General features: G+C 42.5%; 1 pseudogene; it reads left to right on the top strand.

Annotated features, from left to right (window-relative positions):
• Nucleotides 1-4,241: 4,241 nt before the first annotated feature.
• Nucleotides 4,242-26,253, top strand: part of LOC118663210 — a 40,114-nt pseudogene continuing 18,102 nt past the window's right edge.

The following is a 26,253-nucleotide window of genomic DNA, read 5'->3' as shown; positions in this document are numbered from 1 at the left end:
TTCTAGGGCTTGCAGATTAAGACCATGTAGAGTTTGGGGTGAGTGTGTTTAATTTTTTTTGACATAACACATTTTATGTTTCTAAGGAAAATGTTAAGCCTCATTGCAAAGTTTGAAAAGCTTGAGGACACCAACTTGTTCTCACCATACAATTTGTTAATGAATCAATTGTTCATGTATTAAACACATATGGATTCAATTTTAATGAAATGATGCAGAACTTGGAAAGAAATACTATAGTTTTAGCTGAACTGAATGTAAGGACATTGAGTCGTGTGACCTAATAAAAAACGCCCTGTGTCCTGAGCTGACCCTTGTTTGGTTCAACATCAGCGTTTGTCCACAGGCAAAATATTCTTGCTCACAAACTGGCTGGGACCATTTCTCCTTTGCATCTGTGGAACCTATCTCTTGATAGGTGTTGTTGTGCAGATAGAATTTGTAATGAAAAAAGGACACATATGTAATACCCTTTGTAATACTTTAAGCAATAAAAAAAAAAAAGAATTTGTAATGAAGGTAGGTGAGATCATAATGCTGAGAGTATAGTGTTTGGGTAAGCCTCTGGCGCCCAAAACAACCACTTATAGTCATGGCATATCTTCTAGTTGCACACTCTTTAACTTACTTCTCTGGCCTTATTGTATTTTAAAATATATATTTTTATTAATTTCAGAGAGGAAGGGAGAGGGAGAGAGAGATAGAAACATCAATGATAAGAGAGAATCATTGGTCAGCTACCTCCTGTATGCCCCCCACTGGGGACTAAGCCCACACCCTGGTAATCAAATCCTGAACTTCCCAGTTCAGTGATAATGCTCAACCACTGAGCCATACTGGCTGGGCTACACTGTCTCAATTTATAAGGTGGCTTTGTGTAAGGTGGCTTTGGCCACTGCCTGCTTCTATATAACTTTTATGATCTCTACTTTTAATGTTCCCAAAGTTATAGTTTTTAACATTTTATTATATAGCATAATATATCTGGCACATTTTATATAGTTAGTGCTATTAGGGCACTCTCATTTTCCCTTTTGAAAATGATGGGGCTAGACGCAGTGCTCTCGGAGAGCCCTCTTAGTGTATCCTCTGATCGTAATACCTGCTTAACAAAACCTCTGGGAACGAAGCCTGTTCCAGATGAAGTCAGGTAGGCAGAGAGTTGGAGAGTGACCCATTTAAAACTGCCTCCTAGAAACTGAAGCTCATTAAACACAGAAGTTCTTGGTGATGCGGAGCTTGGTGGGGAGTTTGCAGTGGAGGGAGGGGACCTGGCAATAGGAAGCAGCTAGTCCCATCCGGGAAAGACTGGGAGTCCATCGAGGAAGGCCACGGAGTAAGATGCAGGGAGCCTGAACCATGACAGACACGTGGAGGCATAAAGAAGCCCTTCTTCAGATATGCTACCTGCACCTCCCCCAAAGGGGCCAACGTACTTGAATGTCACACCTCTTTATTTTTTAAATTTATTTTCCCTTTATTGATTAAGATATTACAAATGTGTTCTTATCCCCCCAATGTCCTCTCATTCCCCCAATCCTGCCCTCACCCTCACCCCCTGTTGTCCACATCCATCGCTTATGCTTATATGCATGCATACAAGTCCTTTGGTTATCACACCTCTTTAAAGAGCCAATGACAGGTTGCCTTAGGGACCCTCAGAGCCCGACTCTAGGTGCAAGACTTGGCCCAGTTTTTCTGTCCTTCCCCAAGTCCCATGGGGTCGGTCCGCTATCCATCACACTGACAGAGCTTCTTGGCTTTTGTTTTCTTCTTTCTCTTTTTTCTTTTCCAGAGCTCCTCACAGGGGCTGGTTGGCAGGCAGCTCAGGGCCCTGCTGCGAAGGCAAGTCTAACAAGCTTGTGCTGATTGATTAAACAGGACAGGCGAGGGGTGATGCCAGCATGAAAATTCCTCCCTGTGATTGTGCTAAGGGTTGGGCTTGCTAATGAATGGGGTCTGATTACGGCCCAGCCTCTCAAGTGCCTCCTGTTGCCCCAATCTGGGGACTCTTCTGCTTCGAGTGCATCTTGAAAAGAGGTGCAGAGTTCTCAGCAGGATCTAGTGTGGAGGGGCCGCGATATTTTTAGCCCACTTGTTGCTCTCAAACCTCATCTACACTGTTTGGAGGTGGAAGGTGATTCTACCTGCAACCAAAGCCACTTACTTCATAAATCCTGAACATTTAGGCCTGGGGGTTCCAAATTGGGATCAAGCCGGGAATCTCTGAGAGTCCATTGGGAAGCCTCAAGGGTGTAGTTACTTCTGGCAAGGTCATCTCTTCATTTAAAGGGCTTGTTACTACAAGTGAGGTTGACCTGTAGTTCTACCCCATCTTAGTTAGGGAAATACTAGGTGATGTAACAAACAAACAACCGTAAGATGTTAGTATCTTCATGATAAATGTTATTTTCTCACTAACATCGCATGCGCTGTTGGTGTGCCTAGCCAGCAGGCCGAGCTCCTCCACAAGGTGACTCAGGGACCCCGGCTCCTTCCATCTTGTGGCTTACATCCTCTGTGGCCTTAGAGTTCTTTGCTCTAGTCTGCTGAGGACTACAAAATCCATGATTTAAAGGTCATTCTTGCACCATGATACTAAATGACAGAGAATTCAGGAAAATGACAGCTAGTCCGTTTTCTACCTTCCAGCAACGCTCCCGCTACAGATGGCACATGTGTTTGGTGGTTAGATATCCATCTCTGTCATGCTCCTTCAAATAGTTCTCAGAAGTTTCACATCGTAGATCTCAGAATTTTCCTTCTCTTCTTTGAATTTTTATAAAATGGATAATAGAATTGGCAGCTAGCTAGAGTAAAAAAGAGTCAAACACATTTTTTAAAAATATATTTTTATTGATTTCAGGGAGGAAGGGAGAGGGAGAGCAGGATAGAAACATCAACGATGAGAGAGAATCATTGATTAGCTGCTGCCTACATGCCCCCTACTGGGGATTGAGACCACAAACGGGGCATGTGCTCAACCACTGAGCAATACCGGCCCGGATGACAAAATTTTCAAAGAAGACTTGTAATTGAAACCTGGTTCCAACATTTAATAATAGTGTAAATTTTGGACAATTTACCTAAAATTTATGAGCTTCAATTTTCAGACTTGCAAAATAAGGCTAATAATATTCTTTATAAGTTTAATGAGTGGAGATGACACATATGAAAGACTTGACATATAGTAAGTGCTAATTAAATGATAGATTTTATTTTGATTTCAATAATATCATTGCCAATGGATTTGTCAGTTAACACATTACTGTCAAACACAAAATTTCCTCAAGTTAGAGATGTTATTTTCTGTAACGTAAATTAGTGTCTATGTATTCATAGACAGAGTTAGAAGTCCCTTTGAAGTCATCATATTTGATTTCTGGGGACACCAAATGATTTATTCATGGTCACAGAGGTTGTTAGTGGCATAGATAAGACTAAGTCTCGTGTCTTTTTACTTGTAGCTCAGTGTGCTATACAGCTCTTCTTCTTACATTTCTGAACATTGAGCATACTAGAGCTGTGGCTTCTAAGGAGGAACTTTTCAATGACCCACATGTCTGCTTTGGTTGGGTATGATTTCTAGACTAGCTGTCATTTTCCTGAATTCTCTGTCCTTTAGAATCATGGTGCAAGAATTACCTTCAAATAATGAATTTTGTTGTTGCCAGAGAGGTTAATACACTACCCAGTCATTAAAACGTGACTTTCAGTACATTTTCTCCTGAAAAAAGTAGTGCTTTAAAGAACATGCTATTTTAGAATCTCTAAATGCCACATTTTAAATGAATATTTTTCTCCCTTTCTAAACCATTGGGCCTCGTTTTTTTCAATGATTTTCTATCAAGAACATGCTATCTCTCTGGTGTGTGTGTGTGTGTGTGTGTGTGTGTGTGTGTGTGTGTTCTCACTCATTAAATATAATATAATATTCTTTAATGAAAAACCCAAACAACTCAGTGAAATTGTTTGGAGAGAATTGAATTTCTGACAAACATTACTAACAAACTATAAACCTCCAGCTCTGACTACATGGTCAGGTGTTAAATATTAATAGAAGGAACGAGTAGTCATTGGCAGGCATTGTCCCAGATGACCTGGATCTAGCACTATTTTTTCTTCTCTAAGGTGGTCTTTGTGAACCTCAGTAGAGAGGACTTTATAATCAGGAAATATAATCTCACTACCTTGTGTGCCTTGAGGAGGGCTTTTGCAAGTGAGTGCCTCTACAATCCAAGATGACCAGGTGAGACTCACCACCTCACCAGACTTCCCCAGGTGGAACACTGTAGGATGTGGGAAGATACAAAGGATTCTTAGCATTAGAGGGCTGGAGGGTCATAAAATCAGAGACTGGACCTGTCTCTGGGAGGATTAACTCCTCTAAACCACACTTCCAAAGGATGGTTTAGGCTTAGGTCTTTTAATAGAGTATATCCCGTTTATGTTCCCTTTTCTATTTCTATCTCTTCCCTGTTTTCATGCATCCCCTCCTTTAAAATTCATCAAACTGGATCTCTCCATTCTCAGCTTCAACAAAGGCCGTCTCTCTTCCATCTTATCCTCGGAAGCAAAGGTGGGGTGCTTGGTCCCTCCATTTCTTGTCAATTAAAAAGCTTTGTTCTATGGTCAGATGGTAATGGAAGTGCTCCTTGGCTTGGCTGCAATAGATTGATTGGACAGAGTGTGTTCTGGTCCCAATAACCACAGCCCATTTCCTTTTGTTCACCCAAGAAGCAAGCACATTTGACCAAAGCGAGAGTTCTAAAAGACAACATAATCTAATATCACACGAAGAATGGAGAGCCCTCGAATTACCATGGAGTTCACTTCACCTGTTTGAAAATATTTAGCCCTTGCATGATTATGTTAAGGACAATCTGACTTCTTCCTAGGCCTACCTGGCCTTACAGGGTCTCCTGCCCTACTTTCTATAAATGTTGGGCACACTCACATTGCTATCCAGGAAGTGATGCATTAGTCCCTGTTTTCTTCTATTCAAATACACCTAATGTCCTTAAATATGGGGATTTGTGTCCCTCCGGAAAGATGGCTCCAGAAATCATCTGAGTTTGGGATACTTCCAGAACCACTCATTGGGGAGGAGGTAATTTCACTGGTTAGCTCAGTCTGGGTCTTCTGTCCAATTTTGGGTGGTGGGGGGCTAACCCACCCCAAACATAGGGATCTGGCAGCATTACCTTCAAATGGGGAAGAGGATGTTTCTCATCGGAAGGGATGCTGTGCAGCTTGTAAGTTTCCACATGTCTACTCTAGGAGGTATGGTGTTCTAATGAGAAACAACGAACAATAACAGACAGTGTGTAATTAAATACTAAACGCTGAACCCAGGAGGGCAGTGTGCAAAGAGCTCCTGAATGGAGGGAAATCAGAGATGAGGATAATGAGAGCACATTTCATATAAAGGTGTCCTTTGACCTAGATTTAGAGAATGCTATCAGGCAGATAATAGCAAATAAAAGAAAGAAAGACACAGGCAGGAAAACGGAGGGAATTCATCGCAAAGCATGGCTCATCCCAAACAAAGGATGGTATAACACACCATAAGCCACCTTAGCAGCTCATTTTCTCTGCAAATTTATCAATGAAGTTTTACTTCTGGGGATTCCCTTGGCTTTCCCCCAAGACTCCATCAAAGCACTTTTTGCATCTGGGGAACCTGATGCCTATGAAATGGTGGGGGTTGTGGTGACTGGAGATGAAGGGAGAAGAGAGACTTCATGACCAGCCTTCTTCATCGGCAAAGGAGGGAACCATTCAGGAACCATGGCAGCCCCTTTCTCCTCCAGCCCCTTTCTCACCTGCTGGTGGATGCCTGAAATGGTATCAAGAACATAAGGCTTATGAAATGGCTGATGTGACTATTCCTGGATTGAGGGGCTTTGGGACAAATTCTCTCCTTCTTTCTGATGTTCGTGAATGAGATCAGATCCTTGGAAGGTCAGATTGATAAGGTTAGTAAAGGGCTAGAACAGCGGTTCTCAACCTGTGGGTCGCGACCCCTTTGGCGGTCAAACGACCCTTTCACAGGGGTCGCCTAAGACCATCCTGCATATCAGATATTTACATTACGATTCATGACAGTAGCAACATTACAGTTATGAAGTAGCAACGAAAATAATTTTACGGTTGGGTCACAACATGAGGAACTGTATTTAAAGGGCCAGAAGGTTGAGAACCACTGGACTAAAATGAAGCAAATATTCCAGGGGATGAAAGAAAGTGGGAGAATGAGTTCAAAAGGAGGAACAAGCCTGAGTCAGGGACAGAATACGTAGTTACTTTATACGCTAATGAGCTAGTGGTGTGGGGAGGACTGGGTGCCTGATAAATCCATGTCCTTCTGTGTTGCAATATGGGAGAAACTCATAACGTATTCTGGAAAGCAATGTAAATACCCATTTGTAGGTACATCTCATTTTATGTGCTGTGTGTTTCTGTGTGTGTATACATCCTGTTGTCTCAAGAATTGTGTGACCTTTTGCTCTTAGAGCCATGTGATGCTTGGGGAAGAATGTCACAGTGGATGGGTGTGTTCTCAATCTAGTTCACAGCACATGGCTTGGCAAGTGAGCTACAGAGTGGGGGCGGGGACAGGGAGCAGCTATGCTCTCTAGCCTGCTTTGGGCATAATCATGAGAAAGGCTTTGCAGGGGGCCCTTTGCAGCTTGCTCTGAGCCATACTCCCATGCTTATTTTGGGAGCAATGGAGACTCAGAACCCAGCATGACACTTGCATGACAATTTATTTTTAAAGGGATTACAAATATGTTACTCCTTTAGTAAGAAGTCAAAGCTCTGCTGGTATATTTTATAATCAGTTACCAGCACCCTCCAACTCTCTGAAATAAGCTAGATTACATTTTAATGCAATTTGCATTTGTGATTTCATTGTCATTAAATCATCAGGATTTTTTTTTTTTTTTTTTTGCTGGCACGTAAGACATGCTCCCAATAGTTGTCTGTTCCAAAGCCATGCTAGGAGATCTGTCACAGGTACCTGGGGGTGGGGGTGGTGGGGGATGGGGTGCGTGGAGTGCTTCTCATTGAGGCTGGCTGGGAGTTAATATCCGTTCTCACTTCTTGAGGCATTTACTCCCAGGTCTCCTTTTTTATTATGAGTCATCTTTCTAACACCACAAACGGAAACTCTGATAAAGTAGAAGCAAAAAATAAAAGACAGAATGATGGAAAGAGGTATATTTTGAAAAATTTTTGGTGGTGTAGAGTATGGACTTGAGAATTAGACATGGCTGGTGGGTTCAACTCCAAGATCAATAATTTACTATTAATCTTGGGCAAATTACTTAACTTTTGTAAGTCAGAGCTTCCTTATTTATAGAGTAGGGATCGTACTTTCTTCCTCATGGGTCTGTTATAAAACTGAAAGACACTGCATATAAAGTACCAGGTAGTAGTACTCACTAAGAGTTAGTCCCTCCTTTACTTAAAGCAAAGGCAGGGATATTCCAGCTTGTGAAAGAGGCGTATTTATTTTATTTGGGGTGAATGATGTACCCGTCAGAGTAGGCCCGATGCTGCTGCAGTAACCAACAGTCTCCAAATTTCAGTGACTCACAAAAACAAAAGTTTATTTTTTGTTTGTGCTACAGGTTCACTGTGGGTCTATCACATCGTTCTTCCTCTTCACTGTGGGAACAGGGGGATGGAGCGTCTCTATCTGGAATGTACTAATCATGATGGCAGAGGGGAAAAGCTAATGACCATGAGCTGACTCTTTTACCTCATGTGACACATAGCACGTTGCCCACATTTTATTGGCCAAATCAAGTCACGTGTCTAAACATGCTATTGATGGGGGAGAGATGTAGGATTCTTGACCCATCTGTGTCTGGTGGGGCTGACTTGTTGGGAGCACGAAACTGAGGTCTGAATCAGGATGTGGCACAATAAAGCCCCAATAAAGCAAAATCTTATGGGAGGCCCAGGAACACACATTTTTCGTTACTTTCCATAGGTAGTCCTGGTGTGCACAGTCAAGTTAACAGAACCTGTGCTAAAAGGTTAAGATTGGCCTAAGAACCAAGAAAATTAGTAAGCTGATAAGCTTTGGAGGGAATTGTTAAAAATAGATAACTGCTTTCCCCCCCCCCCGTAATTCTTACAAGTGTCTCTTTATTTTCATTTTTTATTTTCACTGTTACACTTTTATTGAATTGTTCCATGGCCTCCTTGTTTGTAATTTAGGAAGCAGGTGCACTGCATACTTTATGTCTCCAAGGGAAATGAATAACTAGGTTGCTTTTTAGTTATTTGTGGTCCTTCATGGATTTTTTTCATTGGGTCAGTGGTTCACAATGGAAGACATCATCACCACCGTTGACGTAAATCTTCCTGGGATGCCTAAAGATGGACATTGGGGAGAGTCAGGCCTTGGTTAGCCATTTACTGTGGGTACTGTCTACCTTCTGCTGTATAGGTTGTCTTCGGTCAGCTTTCCATTGCTTTGTGAATCAATCAAGAATAGTGGGTTTACCTTCCCAGCATACTAGCTTTTCCCTGTGGCACAAAATAAGGCCATGGAAGAAAACCACAGGGCAGGGGTATGAGGGAGAAGGCACAGAGAAGCAATGGGGTAAAGGAGCATGTCTCAACTGAGCGCCCTCACTTCAAATTGCCTCCTCGACGATGCTAGTTCTTCAGTCTCCGTTAGTCACATCTTCCATTCCCAGATCTTCCTTTGACCCAAAAGAGGGGCCCAAGTCAACACCTCCCCACATCCTACTGGGGAAGAGAGTCCATGCAAATCACCAGGACGCTCTCAGCCTGATCTAGCCTCCAGCAGACTGAGGGAGGGTGTGCCCCAAGGGCTGCAGCATCAGCACAGGGGAAGTTTGTGTTAATTGCAGTTTCTCCTGCATTCCCCCACTTTGTCACCCGCATGAGCATGATCATTGGGTACTTTATTTACTCAAAGGGAAAACTGACAGAAAACTAAAAAAGGACCTTACCGTGTGTATTTAGCAGGAATGAAAACCTTGAAGCAAAGTGAAACTCTGGCTTTGCCAGTTGGTGAAGAGGATTTGGGGGGTATAGTTCCAGGAGTTTCCTATTCCTAAAAACATACCTGGCTTGAATGACAGAAAAAGGTCAATCATACAGTGAGTGAGTGATTGTGCGTTGAAATTCAGCAGAGAAATGGAATGGATATACGGAGGGGGTAGGACGTGGAGAGAAGTGTTTATTTACTATTATTTATTTATTTATCCTCACCTGAGGATATCTTTTAACATTTTTAAAATTGATTTTTTAGGGAGAGAGGAAGGGAGAGGGAGGCTGCCTCCTGCATGCCCCCCTGCTGGGGATTGAGCCTGCAGCCCAGGCATGTGCCCCGACCAGGAATTGAACTGGCAGCCTCCCCCGTGCATGGGTTGATGCTCAACCACTGAGACACACTGGCCGAGGCAAGGATATTTCTTCCAATGATTTTTGGAAAGAGTGAAAGGGAAAGAAGAGAGAGAGAGAGAGACAGAGAAACATTGATGTGAGAAAGACACATCAATAAGTTGCCTTCTTATTTGCCCAGACTGAATCTACAACTCAGGTACATACCCTTGACTGGGAATCAGACCTGAGACCCTTTGGTCTGTGGGCCAATGCTCTAATCACTGAGCAACACCGGTCAAGGCATACTTTTATTTATTTATTTATTTATTTATTTATTTATTTATTTATTTAAAAATATATTTTACTGATTTTTTACAGAGAGGAAGGGAGACGGATAGAGAGTTAGGAACATCAATGACAGAGAAACATCGATCAGCTGCCTCTTGCACACCCACTAATGGGGATGTGCCCGTAACCAAACTACATGCCCTTGACTGGAATCGAACTTGGGACACTTCAGTCCGCAGGCCGACGCTCTATCCACTGAGCCAAACCAGGTAGGGCTATTTATTTATTTTTTATGGACGTCAATGGAAATGATCCAGGAGAGAGGGAGTAAGTAATAATGCAGAGGAGGGGACAATAGCGGGGACAATAGCAGGGACAAAGGTCTGATTAGCAAGAAGCAACGGTATGAGTGCAGGGGTAGGAGTTGGCTTTTCACAGGAGGAAGGACAATTCTTTCACTGTGTCAGGAAAGAGGGGAGAGAATCAGGGCGGATGTGCAGGGGGCTTGGTAGATTACGTGGGGGGGAAGATGCAGGTGCTCCTACGTGCTTTAGGTATCTCAACACTTTCTGGGTGATGGCAAGTGCTGGAGTGTGGTTTTGATCAGGGGGCATGCACTGGAGATTTGAAGATAGAGAAAAGATGTAAAATAGCTCCCGGGAATGTTAAAGGGAAATCGCTAGGGACTTTTAGTAGGATTGCTGGGCAGTGGCCAGCGCTTATCTAGGATTTGAGTCATTAGATTAAGGTGACTTGACATAATAATATGTGTGGTTTAAGTTTTTTTTAATTTATTTATTGATTTTAGAGAGAGAGGAAGTGAAGAAGAAGGGAGAGAGAGGGAGGGAGCGAGAGACATCAGTTTGTTATTCTATTTATTTATGTTGATTCTTGTATGTGCCCTGATTGGGGATCAAGCCCATAACCTGATGTATTGGGATGACACTCTAATCAACCGAGCTACCTGGCCAGGGCTATGTGTGTGTGTGCTTTCCTAGAAACATTTCGTGATTGGAGAGAAGGTTCCAAGGATATAGCTATTTTAGTTTGACAAAGGTTGGGGTTTTTCTAGGGGTGTGGAAAGTTGAGTTGGGTGGGGGCCGGGGGCAATGGAGCTAAAGGTGTTTTCACTGGAAAGCTCAGAGGGATTACCTGGCTCAACACAGGTCACACAGCAAGGTAATGGCAAAAGCCCACAGTGTAAACCCAGGTCTGTAAACCCATTCCCCCATTATCACACCCTAATAAGTTTAGGCTGAGAGTTTAGGCTAGGTGAAGAAGAAAGAGAGGCAATGAGGGGGTGATATTTATCCAGCCTGAAGTGTCTGGTCCAATATTATTATTGCTATTTTGTTATTTGAAAAGACCTGAATTGCAAATATGTTGCCGCGTAAACCTTGAGATGTCTCTTGTAAGTTAGCAGGTATCTGTATTTAAGGAAAACGCCCCCACAGCATCTTCACACCCAAGGAGACCTGCTGCACCGACTCAGGGAGTATTGATTAGGGTGTGCCCAGAGCTCCGAGGAGCCTCAGCAGCACCGTCTGTAAATGGACAGTGAGGCATGAAGTCATAAAATGTTTTATGGGAAAACCCATGAAAACTTCAAGCCTTCTATAACACGGATTAAGAACAATTTAAATAATTCATATTTTATTGCAAAATGTCAGTGCCTATGAATTAGTCAATTTCAGATCGATTTTATTTGTGTAAAATTGTCATTTTAGAAACTGGATTTATGGCTCACAGTGACCTCTTTCAATGTGAAATTATTGCAATATTAGTGGTAAATGCACTCTGATTGAATCTATATCATTAATCAAATGTTCCCAAATTGCACTCCTAATTATGTCTCACAAGATTAAGTAAAAAGACCCAGAGGATGCTGGCTGCTTTTCAAGGCCTCAACAAGGAGGAGGAAATGGTGACCCTGGAGGACACTGGCTATTTTTTTTGACTGCCTAGAACAGTGATGGCGAACCTTTTGAGCTCGGCGTGTCAGCATTTTGAAAAACCCTAACATAACTCTGGTGCCGTGTCACATATAGAAATTTTTTGGTATTTGCAACCATAGTAAAACAAAGATTTATATTTTTGATATTTATTTTATATATTTAAATGCCATTTAACAAAGAAAAATCAACCAAAAAAATGAGTTCACGTGTCACCTCTGACACGCGTGCCATAGGCTCGCCATCACTGGCCTAGACTCAACCTTCCTAATGCCGCGACCCTTTAATACAGTTCCTCATGTTGTGGTGACCCCCAACCATAAAATTATTTTCGTTGCTACTTCATAACTGTAATTTTGCTACTGTTATGAATCGTAATGTAAATATCTGATATGCTATATGTGTTTTCCCATGGTTTTGACTCACAGGTTGAGAACCGCTGGCCTAGAGTCTGAACACCCTCCTGTGTTTGAGGACTCTGCCCCTGATGAGTTGTGGGAGGAGGCAGAGAAGGTGGCAGGGTGGCAAGCTGAAAAGGCTAGATACTTTCCCAGTGTCCCTTGCAGTTGGCCTGGACATGTGACTGAGGCCCAATCAATCAAACCCCGCCCCCAGATTTGCATAGTTGCTAATGAAGCACAGGAGGAGGCAGTGGTGGGTCCATTCTGGAAGCAGGTGATGGCAGAAGCAATGGTGGCCAGTGGCAGGCATGATGCAAGCTGGCATCATGTTCTTCAATTGTAGCAGAGGCGTCACTGTAAGTCAGTCATAAGTAGGATGACAATGCATCCTAGTTTGCCTGGGACCATCCCAGTTTATGCCTGTCGTCTTGTGTAATTATTGATAGCATCCCTCTTTGCTTTCAGAATTGTCCCAATTGCAACAATTGAATGATTGTTAAATTATTAAATTTACTAATATGATCACTTCAGTCATAAGTTAGATCCTTTATGCCTTCAGCCTCCTCTCAGATGGTCCCCTTCACCTTCTTGCTTTGAAATTAGGCTCTTTCCCGAGACACTTCCTTGTTTGCATCTCTCTCCAAAGGCGACTGTCTTACAAGGAGGCATATGTCTTTCCTGTCATCCCTGCTTCTTAGTACTAATTCCAAATCATCCCTTAATTTCCTCATGACCCTCCAGACCCAATGGGAATCATGTCACATGACTCTGCGACTATGCTGTGGTCGCCTACAGACCTTTCATTCCTTGATGATTTTAGTCCTTGATACTGTCTCACTCTCCAACCCTCCTCCTGTCAATATTCCAGGTGATTTCAATATCCAAGGAGCTTATCCTCCTACTGGCCCCTTGCTTCCTTCCAAGGTCTTGTCTTTCGCCATCTCAGCCACCCATTCTTGAGATCATGCCCTAGATCGTGTTTTACTAATAACTGTTTTCCATTTTCAAATGTTCCACCCACCAACTACTGCCTTTCCCCTTTCCAGTTCACTCTTCCCAGGACCCTACTCCAACAACTTTTTGACTTCACCAAGACCTCCAATGTAATAAGCATATCACGGTCTTACTACCTGTTACTCTCCTCATGACCTCATTTATTGTCTTTCTGAGCTTGAATCCCATGGTTGATTATTACCATTCCCTTATGTCATAACTCCCTTTATGCTTTTCCCTCCGATATACTTTCCTGGAAAAACTGTAACCCTGATTCTATCCGATGGCAGACTTGAAATTAAGGGAGGAGAACCCACACAATCATGATGTGACAGAGACTGCTAGTTTTCTACTCTCATAACCCTTTCTCTCTTGCTCGAGCAGCATCACCATTTTCCCTCTGTTGGGTCTTCTTTGCTCTTCTTTCTGCTTTGGCATGGAAAGGCAGAAATTATGAGGGTGTGTGTGTGTGTGTGTGTGTGTGTGTGTGTGTGTGTGCATGTGTGCAGGGGAGACCTATCTATAAATCTTAGTATTTATTCTCTGAGGCCGTAAATATAAAATCAGTTCAAATCAACAGATATTCATGTATAATCTATAAAATGAATAGGTATTTAGTAAGGAGTTACATGGTTATAAAGTAATGTATGTACTTATCACAAGTCTTAGATTACCCAGATGTGAAACATTTTCACTTACTAGCTCCATAATTACACCTGTCCCTGTCAGCCAAAGTAACCAATTTTAGGTTAAACAATAATTAAATCACTCATGAACTATCTGTCTTTGAATTCATTTGGAGATAGCATGCATGAAATGCTAAAGGATAAATGATAGCACATGAGAAGGCAGTCCCACTAGATTCGAGGGTAGAATCTGTCCTCGAATCTGTCCAGCCCTGGTGTGACCAGGGCTAAGCTGTGAGTGGTTTTGGTTGAAGTGCTGTGGTTTGGCTAAAATTACCCTACAGTATAGGCAGGCATCCGGCGTGGTTAGAAGCTGCCTTGATCATGCAAAGTGGCTGCAGCATTTTACACTCCCACAGGCAATGCAAGAGAGTCCACTTTTTCCACATCCTTGCCAACACTTGAATTATAAGTCTTCATAATTTTCAGCCATTCTGGTGGATATGTGGTGGTTTCTTACTGTGGATTTTATTTGCATTTCCCTGATGAGCAATTACACTGAGCATCTTTTCATAGGTTTATTAGTTATTTGTATATCTTCTTTTGTGAAATGCCAGTTAAAGTCTTTTGCCTCTTTTTATTGGGCTGTTTGTCCTATCATTGATTCTTTATACATTTTGGATACAAATACAGGATTTCTTCTGAATGCAAATAACAGAACTTGACCAGTGGTGACTTAAGCAATAACATCAATGATCTAATAAGACAAAAAGTGCAGAGCCAGACAGTTCATGGCTTATTAAGCAGATCTGTCATCCTTAGCAGTTTGGCTTTTCATGTTTGTGCTTGTAACCTCACGGCTGCAAGATGGAGGTCCTTGCTTTAGGCAGCATGCCTGCATTCCCAGGCAAGAAGCAGTGGGTCAACCAGGGAAGCAACGTGAAGAGGTCCTTGTATGACTGACCCTTCTTTCACTGGAGATAAAAATTACTTCTCAGAAGTCCTCTCAGTTTTCCTTTTACTTCTGATTAGCCAGGATTGGGTATTCTATACATATACTAAGAACAGGAAAGCTGGGAATTGGGCATTAGATAATGTTATATTATACTGTAGCCGTGGTTGGATTAGATAATGATGATTTCTGCCCTGGGGCTGGGACATTGGATTAGATAATGATGATTTCTTCCCTGGGGCTGGGACATTGCATGAACACCGGTGCTATTACTGAGAAGAGAGGAACGGCTGCGGATAGACACCTAACACTGATATTGAAACCCCAAAAGCTATATGTTCCTCTCTATATGGAAGATTTTGGAAAACCTTGGTCGGCTTATGGACAGCATAGAGGTATCAGAAAAAATAAGTTTGAATACCGATTCCTTTGACTTCCTTGCACACAGCAACAATAACAACACAAACTCCTATTGGCTATTTGATCTCAGAGAAGCCCTCCTGGCTTGAAGAGCTGAATTAAGTTGTCAGCTCTGATCACATTGTCCTGCTGCAATAGGAAGGTAGGATTCCTCAGTGCATTGTCCAAGGAAACAAGGTCAGATAATGTCCAATAGGAGAGCTGAAGGCAAGTGGGGTTAAGGGCCCATACCTAGGTCACCTCTGAAAGTAGAGCCTGAGGCAAGGACATTTTAGGAAGTATATTTGGGAAGTGACCCCAGGAAACAGAGTGAGGGATCGGGGAGAGTGAAATGGACAAGGGAAGGCGATGCAAAAGCACATTAAGAGTTGGTCATTTCTGGGGGGGCTGGCCCTTGATTGGCTGGGAGCCTCTGAGACTCTATGTAGAATACATGGCAGAACTGGTCTCCGAGACCCGCTGCACTGGCATCACCTTGATGGTGTTATATATGCAAATCCATGGCCCCTACCCTGACCTCCTGAATCAGAATGTCTGGTGGGAAGTGGGCACAGGATATTGTATGTTAACACACTCGTCAGGTGATTCTTATGCATGTGTAGTGGTGAGAAGCAAAGGGGTGCTCTACAGAGAGGGCATTTACCATTCGGCTTGCATCTTCCAGTGATTAAACCATGTGCAGTGAACTTCCTTTGCTTTCAGGTTGCTCATGCACTAGTGCCTCCCTTCACCTGTCAGAGAAGCCCAGTGAAAGCAAGAACCAGTCACTGCAGCCGAGGCAAGGCTTGCCCACAAACATTCACAGGATGCTGGTTTCTGGTAATGGCTGGAGTAGGAGGGCTGAAAGGATGTGGCACAAGAGGTGCTTGATTCATAAGAGGAGGACCAGGAGTCGATCAGTTTAGATCATAACAGCTTCTGTAATACCTGAACTTCCTGGAGGAAGCCAAGAAATTGCTTTCTAAAGCTCCTTGTAAAGGGCCTTAAGCTCCTAGAAGGAAACACACTGTGTAATTTGTGTAGGACTTAGTGTATAGGCAACATTCAATAGGCACCAGAGAAGCAGTACCTGTTTATGCTGCAATGTATCATTGAGGCAGGTGGATTGTTTCCACCCGTTGAAAGTGGCCCCAGTGGTCTCCCTGTTGGGATCAAGCTAAAGAGAATGGGTTTTTCACTGTAGTGGGGAGGAGCTTCTAAACAGAACATATTCATCAACCCTCTCTCAGTTTCTTTGGGAACATAAACCTGTGCAATTTTCTACCTCTATGTTCTTTCCTATTTAAAATATCTACCTCTTTACTAGCCATTGCTTCCCTTCCAGCTTTCTTCTTTGATCCTAAGACTGTCACTGATGGTCATGATCATATTTGAATTATTTTTAAAAGGAGGAAAAAATATCCCGTTAAGACCAGAATGATTATGGGTGGGTGGGGGCAGGATGATTAACTTGGGGTGTGGAGAGGTTCATCCTGCAAGTCCTTTGTGATACTTGGTTGAACACCGAAATTTCAGGTTTTTATGCAGAAATAGCATTAGTTTGGAGAGGCAGTAACATGTGCTGCAAATGAGAGAGAGAGAATATTTGTAGACTTTTTCTTCTGTGGGTGGGAGGTACTTTACAACTCAATCTAAAAAGTTATAGCCACTGCAGTTTGGAATTTAAGAGTTCATGGCAGAGATTTCCCCGAGGGTAAAAATGGTCAACATTTCCGATGGTTTCCTCCCTTTACGATCCCCATTCCAGTGCATATGTCCTGAACACCAGTCATATCTGGTGATGACAGTGCAGTCCCATTGCTGAGGACTGAAAGTGTCCACTACACAGGCCATGGCATGGACCGGCTTGACCTCCCTGGCCCAGAATAAAGTCTCTAAGGGAGAGTGACAGGGGTCTTCCCACCAAAGCATCTTTATTTTACACTCAGAGGGTGCCACAGCCCAAGGACCGTTCTCCGTGGGCCAGGCCTCACGCACCCGTCATTGATTCTGAGCCAGGCCATCCTGCCGAGGGCATCTCAGAGACGGAGTGTCTTTCTCTGAGCTCTGTCTGTCCTGAGTGTCCATGTCCCTTGGGGATGCTCTTCTGGGCAGTACTGTCTCCCTTCCCTTCTGGCCTCTGGGAAGTGGGCAGCATCGCTGTAGAACCGTGGTCAGAGCAGAGATGGATCTCATTCTTTCTGTTCCTTTTATCACAACTAAGGCAAGTCCGTTTTCCAAATGGACCATTCACTTACAAATGAAACACTCAGGGGGAAATATCAGAAACAAGAACACAGGTTTGGAAAAGGCATTTTCTGAAATAACCCTTCCCAGCTTATGCCTAGGCTCCAGTCCCCTTTGCCTCTCCGATCCTGTCCCAGGAAAGAGATGGCAGAGTTTCTCCCCAGCGCCTGCTTGCCTCCCCCGTCATGGCCTCGTTGAATGGCCCACAGGTCTACCTAGCTCCGGTCCCACTGCCTAGACCCCTCAATGCCTCACAGTCAAGGTCGCAGAAGGCTCTACCCCGATGTTGTTTGTCTGGGGCTCTGCTAGGACGTTTTCTCCCTAAGGAGCTGCCCCCTTCCCCTATTTACTGGCACACCTGCTGCGATTGAAGCAATGAATGACCTCAACATTTCAAAGCCATGCTTCCTATACACAGGAACTCCCTTGGAACCTCAAAGAAACTCAGCCATTTTAGGGTAAAATAAAAATATTACTCAAACACCAAGAGCCACAGTGGAAGAGACTCTATCTGGGAATCCAAAATAGTGCAGCAGCTGAGCAAAAAAAAAAAAATTATTCTAAAAACATTTAAAACTTATTTTTCTTTTTCCAATCAGATTATGGAATCTTGTCATAATTCAAGATTCGTGTCATAGCTTCGCTCCCTCAGGCTGTGTTTGATCAGTCAGATTCCACAGTTGTTCCACCTGGCAGATGTTTTGGCAAGGAGATACTCTTTTTGAATAATAATTGTGAAAATATAAATTATCCTATTTCTTACTTCTACACAGAAAGTAAACTTACAAAACTGGGCTGGATCTCAGCCTGGTTTGGCTCCAGGTTTGGTTTAAAGTTTGCTTAAGTTAAAAAGGGCTACGAGAACAGACCACCGCTATGAGCAGCAATAATTAACAAATATCCCAGATGCTTTGGGGAGAGTTCACATATTACCTTAGCAATCACTGACTCCCCAGTGTGAATTAATATATTTTATCTTTTTCTTACAGTTGGTTTGAAGGGAGAGGGAGTGGAAAGTGACACATAAAGGACTGAGGGGCCTTGAGTCTGAATGTGGCCTTCTTGACAGTATCCTCACAGGCTTTCACGATGCCTTTAATCCGCAATCATGTACAATTGCACGATCCGCACAAAGGGTTATTGATGTGGCTTTAACACTTCTCTCTCCCTGAGTGGGCTCAGAAAGCGGCCTCGCTAATTCATAGCAGAGAGTGATGAAGAAGCGAATTCAGCCTCCTCTCCAGCATGTCAGCCTGGGAATTGCTTTTACTGAGATTCCAGCGATCCACATGTTTTTGCAGATCTCGTGGATTTTGATAGACCATGATTTTTATGCTGGGAATTTCCTGTGAATATCTGAGGTTGATCTATTGTAGGAGACCAACAGCCTGGCCTCCCATGGGGAGGTGCAGGGAGAGACGCCCATAGTGAGAGTCTGAGACACCAGAACATGGGCCCCAAGCTGCACCACAGTAGAAGATAAATGAGCAGGTTTCCCCTCCCAGAGGAGAAGACATTGCCGAATGCTCTCCCATATTACCATTTACCGGCAATGAAAAGCCAGGCAGGCTTCCTCTATGAGTGTGGTCCTCAGGATGGCTTAGAGGAGAGGGACCTTGCCAGGAAGGTAGATTAGTCCCCAGTCCTAGATGACGAATCAACTGGAAAAACTCCCTTCCCTTGCCTCGGCCCAGGGTGGTGTTATTAAAAAAAAACCAACACACTTTTTAAGAGGGAGAGGATGGGAGGGAGAGAGTTTGATTTGTTGTTCTACTTACTTGTTTATTTGTTGGTTGATTCTTGTATGTTCCCTGACTGGGGTTCAAACCTGCAACCTTGGTGTATGGGGACAATGCTGTAACCAACTGAGCTACCTGGCCAAGGCAAAGTGATGTCATAGTTTTTCCTCTTTCCCACCAAGTGAATGAGGACTTGGACTGTTTCAACATTTTACCAACTAGATCAACATTTTCCAAAGAGTGTTACACTTGAAGAGCTGTTAGGTGTTATAAGAAAAAAGGGTTACATGGCTAAGTGTTTATGAAATGGTGCATGAGACAACATTAACAGTTTTCTTTACCACAGAACTTCTAGTCTCTGCTACGCAGATGTGCCTTTGACCCTATTAATAAGGTTGTTTTAAAAATTTTTTTAAAGCAGTGTTTTTTTATGGATCATCTTATGACATTGGTGTTCACCGAAGTTCCTTTAGCTTCATGAAACCCAACGTCAGAGTGCACACTCATTGTTTTAGAAGAAGGGGTGGAGTGTCCACTACACCCAACGCTCTTCAGGGCCCCAGTAAAGATCCACGTTCTCTGAGAAGCTACTCTGGGTTTCACTGGTTTCCAATATAAATCTTCGACTTCACTCAATGGAGACAATATTGTCTATGACCAACCAAAAGGGAATTATTAGAGTGCTTCTGAATAATTTGATGCAGGTTTCCTTGACTTTTATTGACTACCCCACTCCCATATAATGATTTCCCCCTTTATTTTCTGAAATACAGCCTTATGTAAAAGCCCATACATGAAAATCCAAACACATAAAACATTAAAAAAAAAAAAAAAAGATGACAGGAAAGCTATTCATATAACAGGAGACTTCTTCACTTTACAAAATGATTCCCCCCAGAGTTTATTTGAAAGGGAAAGCTGAAGACATTGAAGGAAATTCAATGGCCTCATAATTTTCTCTGAATTCTGTAGCATTTCTAAGCCCTTTAGTAACTGTAGCTTTTAGAAGTACTTTCTTAGATGCCCCTGTTTACCCTCACATTAAGACTGTGACCTTGATTCCCCACCCCATTAAACACCAGCCGATCGATGTAGCACATCTAGCCGTAGCAATGATGCAATGATGCACCTCCCCTCTCACACTTCTGCTGGTCTGCTCCAAGACTCCCTTGCTAGTCAAGGAAGACTTTCCCACCACCTGGAAACCAATTTTTTAAAAATTTTTTAAAATATATTTTATTGATTTTTTACAGAGAGGAAGGGAGAGTGATAGAGTTAGAAACATAGATGAGAGAGAAACATTGATTAGCTGCCTCCCGCACACCCCCTACTGGGGATATGCTCGCAACCAAGGTACATGCCCTTGACCGGAATCGAACCTGGGACCCTTCAGTCCAAAGGCCGACGCTCTATCCACTGAGCCAAACCGGTTAGGGCAGGAAACCAATTTTTAATGGCAAACAAGCTCCCAGCTAGAACATCATTATTCATTTTCTCATTGTTGCTCACAGCTTGGAGACTTATTTATTTGCAGAGGTTATTATTGAAAACAAATATTTGGACATTATTTTTTTTTTTATCATGTCTCTGAAACATATGTTCTATTTGTCAGCTGTTCATGTTGTTAGGGCTCCCCACACCCCTGGTTGGGAACCAGTTACTACTTCAGAAACCTACAATGGATCAAGATGTACACAACCTTGATTTTAAAGGTGTTCCCTGCTTTGTTAACTCAATCATTATAAAGACAAGAAACAATTGGATCGTTGAAAGCATTAGCTTTGTAGTAAGGGTGATTTGCCATTTCAGGCACAATTAGGCCACTTAAACACTTATCTTTGTTAGTCAATGGACTGAAGTCTTTATCCTTATCCTAAGTAATTTAGTTCAAAGAGAATCTCAGCTCTAAGTGGAGATGCCCTTTCAGTGCAAGGTAGTGTCTCCTGGGTTGTTGGACATTTTAGTCTCCAGACTTCAGCAATGTCCTGCCTTATGTACCTCTAGAAGGCTCTCACCTCTAAAATACTTCGTCAGTTCCTCTTTATGTAAAATTTGATATCCCTACTGACACATATTTGCAAGGTAGATGGGTAAGCAATGCCTTTTATAAATTTACTAGAGGTCCAGTGCACAGATTTGTGCACTGGTGGGGTCCTTCAGCCTGGCCTGTGCCCTCTTGCAATCTGGACCCCTCGCGGGATGTCAGAGAGCTGGATTTGGCCCATTCCCGCAGACCCGATCCAGACAGGAGGGAGCCTGATCCTGTGCATTGAGCGTCTGCCCCATGGTGGTCAATGCACGTCATAATGACCGGTTGACTGGTGGAATGGTTTCTTAGGTTTTTATACATATAGATAAATTCAGGGAAGGAGTAACCAATGATAATATCAAATTCTGAGAGTGAATGTTATTTTCAGATCAGCTTATGTTGATGTTTGAGAAAAGAGAATATAGTATGTAGTAAGGGATGGAAAGGAGGCCAAGACTGCTTGCATCCCACCCACCCACATTTTATAGCTCAGGCTGGAGGGGAGGCACAGATGATGGAAAATGGGTGTGCTTGCCTAATTTCTTCTGTGACAATGAAACATAATGACTTGCTCTAGGGATTTCCATCCTGGCTCTGGCTCTGCCTCTCTAACCAGCTCTCTGATCATGGGGAACAGTGACTCTTGTAGTTTTTTCATGGCAAAGTGGGGGGGTCTATCCCTGCCTTGCATTTTACTGAGATAATGAGCTTGAAAATGACAAATTATGATGATTAATGCGGGCAAGGGGCATGTTTTTTTCTTTGTTTCTTTTATATTCTGTTTAACTTATATGGAAAGAACACAGGTATTAGAATTGTACTTACCTAAATGTGAATCCTGGTATTGTAAATAACTCAATAGTGAGATCTATTTCATGGGGTTAGCATTAAGATGGCAAATTCTACTGCATTTAAAAAATGTATTTTTATTGATTTCAGAAAGAAAGGGAGAGGAAGAGAGAGATAGAAACATTAATGATGAGAGAGAATCATTGATTGGCTGCCTCCTGCATGCCCCGCTTTCAGATCAAGCCACAACCTAGGCATATGCCCTGACTGGGAAACAAACTGTGACTTTCTGGTTCATAGTTTGACATTCAACCACTGAGCCACGCCAGCCGGGCAAATTCTACTGCTTTTAATTACATTATCTGTGACAAGAAATCTTTTCCTAATATCACCTCTCCCTCCCTCCCATGTTTTCATGACAAATTCGATTTTATCAACTCTTTCATAGGTCATTTACAATACATAGTTATTGGGTCGTTCTTTTATAAGAAAACATTGAATTATGACATCACATTTCCTGCTACTCTGTTTCTTTGCTCTCTGACATAAAGATTACTTCATATGTAATCTTTTTGAAGACATTTAAAGCCATAACTAATGGTCCAAATTTAAGTTAAAATTAACTTCAGGTTAAAATCATAATGAGATACCAACAGAATATAAAAAACATCCCCACCCCTACACATACAAAAAAACCCCCAAAAACAACCAACCAAATAAAAACAAGATCAACTACGCCAGTGCCAAGTTTGGGCAAGGCTGTAGAGCCACGGAAATTCCTGTATCAGTTGGTGGGAATGCAAAGTGGCACAGCCATTTTGGGAAAGTGTCAGTATCTAAGAAAGCTGAGCTTATGATCCATAAATAAACGTAAATGTGCATGAAAAATGTCTGAGGTTGTTCTTGGCAGCTTTTATTTATAATAACTAGGAACTTGGTAGCAGTCCAATCCCCTTTAATAACAGAATCAATCAATTGTGGTATGTTCATACATACAATGGAATACTGTATAGAAATGAGAGGGCAGTGGGAAGCATCCATGGTGCTGGTGATGTTTTATATCTTACTCTCAGAGGTAGTTTTATGGGGTATTTCTTTTAGAACAAATTATCAAGCTATAGAATTAAGATCTCTGCATATATTTTATACATCATAAAATAGTTATAAAATAAATAAGTATTGTTATTATTTTTTAAAAATCCAATGCCAGATGGCTGGAAATTTTCTTTAGCCCATAATTAAAAGACACATTGCCATTTTGAAAATCCTGAAATATAAACAAAAGAAAAATGCACCTACAGTTCATGTATCCAATCATTTATATATTATTTTCATTGAGGTATAATTTATAAGTAAAAACTCACAGGTACCAAGTGTACAATTCAATGAGTTTTGATACCTGAGCATTTTCATATAAGTTTAACCACAATGAAGACATAGAACATTTCCATCACCTCTTGAAGTTTCCTTGTGCTTCTTCCTAGTCAGTAGCCTGTTTCCCATTCCCAGAGGGAACCAACTATTCTTAATTACATCACCTCAGGTTAGGTGCGCTTGTCTTTGAACATCTCAAAAATAGATTAATGCAATGCATATACTCTTCACTTAGCATTATGTTTTTTATATTCATGCAAATTATTGACTGTACCAGTAGTTAATTTTTCATTTTATTAATAGGCCATAATTTATTTTTTTCATTTCTCTGTTGTTGAACATTTGGTTGTTTCCAGTTTGGAGTTATTGATAAATTTATTGTCTTTTCTTTCATGTTTGTGCCTAAATTAATAGTTATATATAATGTGAGGAAGGGATTAAAGTTCCTTTTTTTTCTATTGTTATCTAGTGGTTCCAGCCCCATTTTTTGAAAACACACACACACACACACACACACACACACACATACACACACACACACACACACAAACACACACACCACAACAACACCCTTTCCCCCCTCTGTTCAATACTTTGCATCATCTATTGAAAATCAACCAGCCTATATGTATAGATCTACCAGGACTTTCAATTCATTTCCATTGATCTTCTTACTCTTATGCCAATAACATACTATCTTACTGACTTTAGCTATAGAGTAAGTATTGAAATCATGTAGTGAGTATTGATCTTTTTATCTTTAGGTGATATTAATGTGTTTGTGGACCTCCATACAATAGGGATAAGCTGCATCTACTGTCCTAGATGGTAGGCTGATTTTATGTTAAGTGGGAAATTATCACCCAGATTTCAGAAAGCTCTCAGGTAATGCACCTTAAAATGCAGAAGTGTCCACACTACCTAATAAAACTGTTACTACTGTTTATCTGATGACTCTGTTGACATGTCCACCCTTTCCCTGAAGATGGTTCTGAGTAGTAACTCTGACCATATTAAATAGTGGCTTTGGGGATATAGTAATTGATGAATATGCTTTTATTTATATTTTGATCCCCAATATCACCTTTAGCACACTTGTTGCCCCAAATATCCCTCTTTCTTTCTTTAATTCTTCAGTATTTTGTAATGTTTCACTTTTTTCTTGATTTTTATTATTATTATTATTTTTTTTATGCTACAAATAAAGATTGACCTTAAAGTAACTAGATGGTCCCATTTCCCTTTTGTCAGCGATTGTGATTTCCCTGCAGGGTGAGGTGACCTGCTCCAGGGTGGGTGACCCTGCAGGAGTAGGGTCTAGCCTGGACTGTGTGTCCCTCATCTGTAGTCTCAGCCTGGCTCTGGGTGTGTGTGTGGTGATTCCCCTCTGCCTCCTCACTGCTGACTTCCTTCCTCCCTGCAGGGTGAGTATGGGGTGAGGAGTCCTGCTCACTCATTGATGGTGACGTGTGTCAGGCCTGTGAGAAAGAGGGGAGGATGAGCACGCCACCAGCATGTCCGTCCTGTGGCCCAGCTCTTCCTCCCCCGTCACACTCTGAGCTCCTTTATGGGTGTGTGGGGGTGGGCGAGGAGGGGGTCTGCCCCAGACAAGCGGAGGCTTGCCAACACCTCTACTTGATTGTGGAGTTTGTCAGCAATGGAAACGCTGTGTGGAAAGGCCAGGAATCTGCAACTTCCTGTCTGTGGTGGACAAAGGGGCTTTGTTTACCCCAGAGAACTAGTCTTCCAGCCACTGGCACTAAAAGCTTGGGGGCGGGGTTACGCTGAGATGGCTAATTCATACTGGGCGCTGGGAAGGCCGCTGGTCTGCCAGGGAAGGGGCGGCTGGCTTCTGGGCCAGGAGGAGGCTTGCGGTGTTAGCCAAAGGGAGACAGGAGAGGAGCCAGAGGAGTCTTCTGTGTCCTGACATGTCCAGCTCATTTCCTCCCGGGGCCTTTGCATGAGCTCTCCCTGGAGTACGCTCTCCCTGGAGTAGGCCCTCCCTCCAACACCTGCTCCCTCCACACTTCATCCAGCGCTTGTCCAAGGACATTATCTGTGAGGTTTTCCTGGAGCCCCTTCCCCCAAATGATTAAATATCTACCCCCACTATCCTCTATAGTGTCTCTGAGTGTTTTACCTGCTATGCTTAACATACCTATGAGGTCCCAGGTCCACCTTCAGCAAATAAAAGAATGAATTTTATACCAGGAATCCCCCAAATGACGAATGTATCTACTTGGTAATCAGTTTCCAGAATATAGTAAGATAGCTGTCTGGATTCAGAAAGAGCTGTAATAACTAAGCAGTTCATTGGCTGAAGCTTTTATTCCACCCAAAGGAATGATACTCAGATGGGCCTGACAGGTGTGGCCTCCTCTTGCAATGAACTGATGCTGGGTTGTCCTCAGGTGTCACCAGAGTCCCCGCAAGGCACATCTGGGGAGGGAAACACAGGAGTTTGGTAAAGTCATTATTAATCTGGTGTAAAGAGTCACCGCTATGATTTCCTTTTTACTTGGAATCTGTTTCCTTTTTTGTGTGTCTTTTAATAAATCTTTATTGTTCAGATTATTACAGTTGTTCCTCCTCCCCCCCCCCCATAGCTCCCCTCCACCTGGTTCCCACCCCACCCTCTGCCCTTACCCACCCCACTGTCCTCATCCATAGGTGCACGATTTTTGTCCAGTCTCTTCCCGCATCCCCCACACCCCTTTCCCCCCCCAAGAATAGTCAGTCCACTCCCTTTCTATGCTCCTGATTCTATTATAATCACCAGTTCATTCTGTTCATCAGATTTTTTATTCACTTGACTTTTAGATTCACTTGCTGATAGCTATGTATTTGTTGTTCATAATTTTTATCTTTACCTTTTTCTTCTTCCTCTTCTTAAAGAATACCTTTCAGCATTTCATATAATACTGGTTTGGTGGTGATGAACTCTTTTAGCTTTTTCTTATCTGTGAAGCTCTTTATCTGACCTTCAATTCTGAATGATAGCTTTGCTGGGTAAAGTAGTTTGCTGGTTGTAGTTTCTTGCTATTCATCACTTTGAATATTTCTTGCCATTCCCTTCTGGCCTGCATAGTTTC

Source organism: Myotis myotis, unplaced genomic scaffold (assembly GCF_014108235.1).
Source record: "Myotis myotis isolate mMyoMyo1 unplaced genomic scaffold, mMyoMyo1.p scaffold_m19_p_9, whole genome shotgun sequence".
NCBI lineage: Eukaryota > Metazoa > Chordata > Mammalia > Chiroptera > Vespertilionidae > Myotis > Myotis myotis.
This window is presented reverse-complemented; position numbering and strand designations above follow the sequence as displayed.